The sequence below is a fragment of the Poecilia latipinna genome, unplaced genomic scaffold (genome assembly GCF_001443285.1).
Source record: "Poecilia latipinna isolate Pla-1442-1.1 unplaced genomic scaffold, P_latipinna-1.0 Scaffold832, whole genome shotgun sequence".
In the NCBI taxonomy this organism is placed as follows: Eukaryota; Metazoa; Chordata; class Actinopteri; order Cyprinodontiformes; family Poeciliidae; genus Poecilia; species Poecilia latipinna.
Genome location: NW_015113448.1, coordinates 190,140 through 199,519, shown reverse-complemented (window position 1 = coordinate 199,519; position 9,380 = coordinate 190,140).

Genomic DNA, 9,380 nt, shown 5'->3' with positions numbered 1-9,380 from the left:
GTGTACGCCTTGGCACTGTTGCCTCACCCAAAGAAAGTCCAAGAATTGAATCCCAGCCAGGAGCCTTCTGCTTGGAGTCTGTATGTTTTGCTTTTTCATCTCTAAATTTCCTTCAGAGTCCCCCCTACGGTGCCAAATCATGCATGCTCTACAAGAAAAGGCCCCGACAGGAATTAAAACCTGAGGCATAGTTTTTGCAGAGCAACTATGTATCTAGCTAAAGGTTGATTGTGTACACTAGCAGCTTTTTGTTTCAGCATTGTGAAGATAGGCAAGCAGACTAGTATGCATCCAACTCCTCACCCAGTGGCTGCTTTTGATAGGAACCGGGCCCCACTATGCCACTCCCACTCCCCAGTCCTCCCTGTGACCTTATACAGGATTAAGCAATCATTGAAAAGGCATAGATTGGTGGAAAATGATTAAAGAGAGTAGACTTAACAGAGTAGACAAACATCATGTGATGTGATTTTTAATGGCTTCTCTCTTTGTCAGAGTCTGCCGGATCCTCTCCAGGCTGATTCCAGTTAACCAGAAGCACTGAACCTGCAAAGAAGATAGAAAGCTGATAGACAAAACACAGACAACTACTCTGTCTTTATATCACAAAGATCTTCAAATAAAAATGAACAGGCACCAGTAAAAATCAGACAAATTAGCTGTGAGTTGTACGGCTGAGCAAACAACTTCGATCATGCTCCATCATGTCACTGTGACCTAGTGGTATTCAGATCATGTTTAAGATGTGCAACATGGTCATTTCGGTCATTAAGAAGGTAAAAAGGATAAGCAGAGGAATAAATGCAGATTCAGTCGCTTAGACTAGAAATTATGAGAGGCACACGGAGAAGGAAGCAGACATCAGAACGAGACGATGGTTGTTGGAACTTATGGCGATAGACGTTTGTTCTGAAATGAGGTGCAGAAAATGTTCAGTGCTGTTATAAAATATTTCTTTCTTTTTTTTTTCTCTCCACGGCAGAAATATGCAGATCATTTTGCCTACAACATAGATCTAATATATTTTTGTAATAAGTTGTCAACCTTTCAAAGCATTTGAGTCAAAATGAATAAATAGCAGAATTTCATGCGACTCTTCAGACTTTAATCTTCATATTGACAAAATGTAGCTTTCTTCATCCTACAGAGTCATTCATGTGGACCTAAGTTTTATTTTTTAAAAAGCCTCACTAAGATATAACTTTGATTCAGTTCATTTTATGTAATGCCACTTAACAACAAATATATCTTCAGAGTGGCTTGCTGAACGTTTGCTGCAGGAAAATCTGGTTCAATTCAAAAACAGAAGCAAAGAACAATATGAGAAAAATATTGACATAATAGCTCAAGAAATTGGCCAGAAGGCTGAAGCTTAAATATAAATGGAAAATGACTGTAACCATGCAGCCAAAGCAGGTAAAAAAGCGGTTTAAGGACAACAAAATCAGTGGTCTGAACAGCGATCACGAGTGCGTCATTTCACCAAAACTCGTGAGCAAAGCTAAAAAGCTGTGTGTGTGAATAAGGTGGCCTACAAACATGACTCCGTTTGTAGGCCAGGGCGCCTCAGGAGGAGGATGCAAATACCTGTCAGCTGTACATACAGTATGGTTTCATTTAATCATAGGTCTGGTACAATTTGGCCAAATTGTACACATAATGCTGGATGAAGAGTTATTCCAGGAAGCCAAGTGAAGCTAGCAGTCCTGTATGCTCTTTGTCTTCATGTGTTCAGGTGCGTACATGTTTGTATGTATTTAGATCCATAAACCAGATTGATTTTTTTTTTCTGAGTTTAAAGATTTTTTCTGTACTTTCAAAGATAAAAATTCTCAGTTTTTCGCTGTCAGACTTGTTTCTCCTCCTAAATCGTTGCCTGTGACTTTAGCTCCAACTGCAACACATGGCTATTTTACATAAACTCTTCTTAGTAAAGACCAACTCGGTTTAAAGAGTCTAATCTCTACCCTCTCTTTCCTGCTACATGTCTGTGTTTATACGTCTTTGTCTACTCTTTTATTTTCTCTCTCTCTCTCTCCCTCTGAGAAACATTGACCAAACTTAAAAAGCCCTCTGAGTTGGGTAACAGACTGAGGGAGGGAAAACACACCAAACACTGCAGTCTTCATTTACATTTTCATTTAATTTTCCTTGGCCGGTAGCGCTGTGTACAGAATCAATCTTTCTAACTCCATTTCCAATATATTACCAGGAGAAAGCAGGAAGAGAGGGGAGGTATTGATTGACTGAGTGTTCATTGTGTCTTCACACAAAGTGCACACTTCATAAGAACGGCAATGAAATTGCTGTTTGTTTCTTCTGCCTGTGTCTTTATTTTAAGTGAAAGATTAATAATGACGGCGTGATATGGCTTAGGTGTGACAGTCGATACGAATCTGTCTTTGTCTGGGCAACGCATCTTGGTTTGTCGTGACTTACCTTGCGTCGTTACAAAAGAAATGCTGCTATTGACTTGCAGACAAGTCAAATAACGATTTGGACTTTTATAATTACATGTTTCCACTCAAGTGCATCATCTGTTTATTTTACTCTTAGCTGCTCTGTTGCAAAGAGGATAAGCAAGGTTTTCACTTTTTTTTCTTTTTCTGTTGCACGTCAACCTTTTGATACAAAGAAGATTTGAACTCAACATGGCACTGCTCTTTAATTGGCCGCGCTCTGACCTAAACAGAGATTACCCAGTCATAGCTTGGCAACTGTAACTAGGCACCACAGGTCTGTACAGCTTTGGTATTGGCTGGTTGAGGAAATTATGGGCAAAAGAACCTGCCTGCGTTTTCAGATCTTGGGATGACTCCATTTCCCTGGCATCTTGACATGTTACAGCAGTTTCTCATTGGAGGAAGCCAAAACGGTTTAATGAACGTTCTGGGGTAATTAACAATTTACCCATCAGTACCATTGACTGTACAGCAACTATTGTCGTCCGTTTAAAAGAAAGGCCAATGTGCTGCTTTTACTCAGACTGCAACGTTTCAGTAACTGCCCAAAATTTACGTTTGTCTTTTAATTTGCACCTCGCCGTTTTTTTTTTTTTTATTCCCTATATGTCAGCATAACTACACACCACTGTCATACTATTATATTAGGCACAGTCAAATACGATGGATTCTATTTATTGGTTTGGGGAAGTCTAATGAAATCTCCTCCCCCACAAAAGTCAGTAGGCGCAGAGAAAATGTCAGCCCCGAGATGTAAAATGAGTGTAATGAGGTGACAGCTCTGTCTAATCTCAGCCAACTCGGTGTGAGAATAATTTTCTGTGTCGGAAAATGTTTTGAATATGTCAGCCCTTTTAGTTCTCATAAAAAAAAAAAAAACACAAGATAAAGACATGCTAAAGTTACTGAATTTTTCTTCATCCTTCTCACCAAAATCACATAGAATTGTTAAATATACTCTCGTTGTTTGTTTTCTGATAACAAAATTTGGTTAGAAGTTAAAAACACAATTTTATCAAATCCATTACATGTAATGTGAAAGACAATATAAATCCATATCTGGTCTAAACCTCTTATCTAAACAAAATCCCTTTCAAAAATCGTAAATTAGCATTACTATGACCACACACAGACAGGTAAAAATAGTACAAATGGGGAAAAAAAGGAGTTTATCACAATTTACAATTTGTCTGACGTCTGATAAAATGCTAATTTATAGACTACCGTACTTTGATTAATCTAATTATGTCATAGGTCTGTAATTCCACGCTTCCATGATGTTGGTGGGCAAGAGGCATTTTTAAGTGAACTCTTTTCATTCAGGTGGGCCAATCTGCAAGTTGAATAAGCCCTCTGAAAACCTTTTTAGTTCATACTGAGATTCCAGTGATTTTTCAGTGAGGAGCCTATATTCCTGATAAAGGTGTATATTAGGCAGCCAGCTGTCTGTTGGTATAGCTTTGTGATTGATAGGAGGAGACATGCACCATTTACTGGCCAAGCTGGAACCAGAGGGAATCTCCATCTTCTCTTTCAAAGCAGTCAAGAGATGCCTCGCAAAGAAAATTGGCCTATTTCCATGGGGTTACGATGTGGTAAATTCAGCAGTAGGCACAAAGAAATACAAACAAGCAAACAGTGTTTTATCCTGCACACAATGCACCCCGCATGCACGCTTGGACACTAAATGAGAATGGGTTCAGACATCAAGGTACATAAATTGGAATCTACATGCACTTTACTTACCAATGTTGTGCTTTCTCTGCCAAGCACATTCGGTCGTAAAAAGTATTCATATTTGCCTGACAGACACTTAAAGTAAAATAAATGTCGGTCCAAGAGATTCTGCAGGAGACGTAGGGATTACAAACGAGCAAAGACTCTTTAACAATAACTTTGCAAGGTACATTTTGGCTATTCTGAAGTGTATTTTTCAGAAGTTATTGTATATAGGCAGTGTTTTATCTGTACTACTTGGATGTAAAGAAGAAAAACTAGCTCGAGGAATCAGGGAAACTAAATGTTAATATGAAATTACTTTTGCTTTGTGATTTTGACTAGGTGCTCATAATGCTCTAAGGCAGGGGTCACCAACTCCAGTCCTCGAGGGCTACCATCCTGCAACTTTTAGATTCACCTCTGCTCCAAAATGTCTGAATTCCCTCACCAGCATTCATTCCTCTCTGCAATAGGGTGGAAACGAGCAGTTTATTTGATCCAGGTGTGTTTGAGCAGAGACGCATCTAAACGTTACAGGACGGTAGCCCTCGAGGACTGGAGTTGGTGACCCCTGCTCTAAGGAGTATTTTCAACTACAAATTTATTATTTTCTGTTTTCACGATATGTTTTAAAAAGTCTTTACACCAAGGTTTTCCCACAGTTTTGAAGATGTTTAAAAATGTCCACAGCCTATGGATCACAAATCTGTCATTTATGTTGCACAAATGATGCAAAGTGCCACTTAATACCAAAATTACATGTTGTCATGCTTCTTTATGCAGGTGCTCTATCAGCACTAATGAAGTTTCATCCCAAGTCTAGCAGATGAACTTTTCTTAAAGATCAAGCAAATATTATGCTCTGTTTGGTTGAAGGAGGGCTGAAATGGGCACACCCGTTAAAAAAAAAAAAAAAAAAAAGCTTAAAGAAATCACAGAACACATGGGACTGAGGAAAAGAGACTAATTCACACAAAGAGTTGAACTTATGCTCAAGGATCTGTAACCAAAAGGAAGATAACTGACAACAAGCTAAGAGAAAAACATTCAAATGTACAAGGAGCAGAATATAAGAATAAACTAAAACAAAACTAAACACAATTCATACGGCAACATAAGTAAAACAAGACAATCACCACAACCCAACACTTTCAAGAAGGTAGACTGATTTTAAATTGTTGGAAAGGAAACACTAGATGTGACGTCAGGGCAAAAATCATCCTCATCTCGCAGCACTTAGAGGTTTATTCATCCATCAACCCATATAGGGACAATAAAAACTGACATAAATGCTGTGAATATTTGACAGAGCATTACAATAGAGAAAGCATTGCAACAACAATTTTACTCACACTGACTCCCGAAGATGACCTCATAAAACCCCAATCCCAAAAGTATAGACCAGCCCTTTAAATAAATAAATAAATAACAAACAAAACTTGATATATTCAAGTTTTTGTGCTGGGAAGCTATTGAAATCGATAGCTCCCTAATGTGTGTTGCCCTCTTTCTAAACAGATTAAGTTTAGGTCTGCAATTGAAATGCATCATGTTGTCATACTCCTTTTAATTAAGCTCTTAAAAATTACACTGTTTGGAGTCGGCCTTGTTGTCCTTGGGAGTCCGATGGGACACGGGTGCCAAAGAGGGATTTTGCCTCCTCTCTGCTAATTTGATTTCTGTTGAAATGTAAATTAATTGAGATCATGTCAATAAGATGTGGCCGTCATTTACCTCATTATATATGTATATTTATCTCCTCCGGTGTATGAATAATCCCTCTGTCACTTTCTTGGATTAAATAAATGGATGTTTTCTCCTAGGAATCCATTATCCTGCATCCTGTTACAATTTATTTGTAGTTGTTGAAGACGGTGTTTCATTGCATTCGGTTTATTAATTTCATTGCCACATTGACTTTATTGCAACTGTCAATTACGGCCGTATGAAATAGAAGAGGTGCCAAAACTGTTTTTTCACTCATTTGCAGTGGCTGTATGAAATTAGCGTAAACAAACTCAGACTTATGTTCGTAAGAAACAAAGATAAGAGGAAATTGGTAAATGTTCACACTGAGAGCTAAACTAATTTATTTTTAGCAAAAAAAAAAAAATATATATATATATATATTTTTTTTTTCCTTGGGAAGACATTTATTTCTGAAAGAAATTAACAAGATGAAACAATGTTTCACCACATTTGTAAGAGGCAGAAACACCATCATATCTGAAACTCAGTTCTTTAGATGTGAGCTGGTTGCGGCCCTAAACATTTTAGGTATTAATAACCTTTTTCCACTGTTTATTTTCTATACTACACCCACAAACTTACTCTATTTTATTTGGATTTATACAACAGGACAGATGGATGAAAACAAAATACTGCATAATTGGAACGTTTGAAAACTACGCACTCAAAGCGCCGACATTCAAATGACTGTAACAGTAATTTTAACCCTTTCATGCATAGTGGTCACTACAGTGGGCAGCTGTCTAAAAGCCATTTTCTTGTGCTTCTTGTGGATTTTTATGTTATAAACGCACACAGACCACTGCAGTGGACACTAATGCATCATGAAACACTATCAACTACTGACCATCAGCTGCAAATGCAAGAAATTATTTTTGTTAAATCCAATATGGCCGACAGACAAAAAAGCATGCCAACTGATTCGGTCTCTCCTTCTACTGTAGACGACGCTTGCAGGTAAAAAAAATAAAAATATTGTGACATCAGATAACTGCTAAAGAACAATACTACTGATGTATTTTTCAAATAACATCAAATTACAATTGATCACCTAAAAAAAATTAAAAAAAAATCCTACCTTTTTTATGAAAATAAAAAAAAATGGAAAAAAATCCTGACACAAAGGATCATAATTCATGCATGAAAGGGTTAAAAAATATATATATCTTATTTTTTTTGGCGGGAGGAAAGATTCAAGGGTTAAGAACACATTTGTAAGGCGCTGTAGAGAATGACTAATCACCCTACAGCAACAGATTTTATCCTCGCTCGTGGTGAATTGGCTCTTATTAAAGACTTGAGCAGAAGGAGCTGAATGCCTTGGCTATCTGTGTGTAATGTCATAAAGTGTTTCTATCCACTGTGCATACATTCAGCGCTGGCTCTTCAGTTTTCAAGTGGGGCCCTTGCTGATGGCTTTGCCCCTTAACATCTGGACGACGGCTGCAAAGCATCTTGGGAGAAAACCAGAGTGTGCAGTAAGGTGAAGTCCCACACTTTTTGCTGGCTTGAAAATGCACACACACACACACACACACACACACACACACACACGCATGCACGCACGCACACTCACACTCACAAAATGGATCGCTCTCATCGATGGCACCTCACAGGCGGGTTGCTCAAAAGGTTATTTCAATTATGCACTGTTAACAGTGCTCAGTGTGCTTATTTTACAACTTAATGGAATAGATGTTTGCTCTGTTCAGAAGCTGGATGTTTCGGGGCTTTATTTTCATGCTTGCGGTTGCCGGAGATCTCCGATGTCCAGACTGGTTCTGAGTCTGAACTGCACAAATTAACTGCTAGACTTATGGAGCTCTGAGTTGAACTAGCTCATTAAATACTGTAAAGACGATGGCTCTGGGGGCCTTTATAAGAATTAGACGTTTAAATTACATTTTCATACAGCCCTGTTTACATCAGGAGCCTCCCAGTTTGCCGAAGCACCACACGGGTTCTCTTCTGCGTCCGCATCCTTTAGCCATGCATTAATCAGCACAGGAATCTTTAGAGATTTTCTTTTTTTTCCAACAATACGGACAATGTTGGCAACATATGCTGCTGAAGTTACTGCTGTTGTTTTGAAATCTCACCTCAGCAGAGTGAGAACGGTGTTTTACCCAGCTTGTTATAGTGTGCGCCAGGAAATGCTAAGGCAGCGAGCAAAAAAAAAAAAAAGTGTCGGTATGAATTATACATTTTTTTTTTTCCAAGACTCACATATCATATCTGAATACATTATCACAGTCAGACTATGATTCAGTGTATATTTTTGTGCTTGTACGGATTTAGAAGCCGCACAATATCTGTGCCAGGGAGGCACCTGTGGATAACCGCTATCTTTTTCCAAACACAATAACAAGAACTAGCAGCGGCTGAACTCTGATCTGGGGGGAAAGTTAAGGGGTATCAAAAGCAGCATCTCACAGACGGCCACGGTTTTCCGCTCACATCCGTTTCTCGGCCGCTGTCGCCTGCACAGTCACTTTATTGTAGCACTCAAAGACCGTGTCGTCTTGGGCAAACATTGGCCCTTCTCCCTGGGACGAAGAGATCCGTTTTGTGTGCCTAATACAGTGTCTTCTACTTTATTGGCAGACGACCGCAGTGGCGCACAGTAATATTGGTGGCAACAGCTTTATTGTTGACTTTTAATGATTCTTACTCAAAAGCAGCCCATTATGCAGCCTGTCATCTGATTAAGTACATGTTTGTCCAATAAACACATCATTTGCCACCTATAGAGCCAGTATGTCACAGCTTGCCACTCCTCCTCCCCCCTCCACCGCCCCTCTCTGTGCCTTTTACCACTTTGCTTCCCCGGAGTGAATCTGAAAAGATTAATTGAAAGAAAAGCGAGTATAGCATCCGTAGGCAGTGTTACTGTTATTATTATAATTAGCAATCATGGCATGGCCCACTGTTTCTGTGGCCTGTTAGCTCATGGGCTAAAGCCTCTAATGAGATGGCTGTCGCTTGGTGTCGGCTTCGCTGTGAAAGAGCAGCGGAGACAAAGCAGAATTTGCTCATCATATCTTTGCGGGTCTGTTTGCGTATCATTTATGTGCCTATGCAAATTGCCGTATCATGCATAAAGCAGAAAAGGGCCCCCTGACAGCCTTCACGCGCGGTCAGGAATAAACAAGTGGGAAACCAAGGACCAAGAATTTTCTGACTTTTTCAATTAAAGCGCCAGCTGCGTCTTTCTTTTCTCGTCCTCACAACGTTCTACCCACACAGTACACCGCCGCAGAGTGGTCATAAATTACAGTGACACTTATAAAAACATACAGCCTGATTTATTTTGCCAAGAAGACGTAATTACTGCAGGAGCAAACGTGACAAATGGATCCCGCAAGTGAGGATAATTGTGTGGATGATCACATAGTTGCATACAATCTATAAAAACACTAACACAAAAGTGAGCCTTAACTAGGAACAACA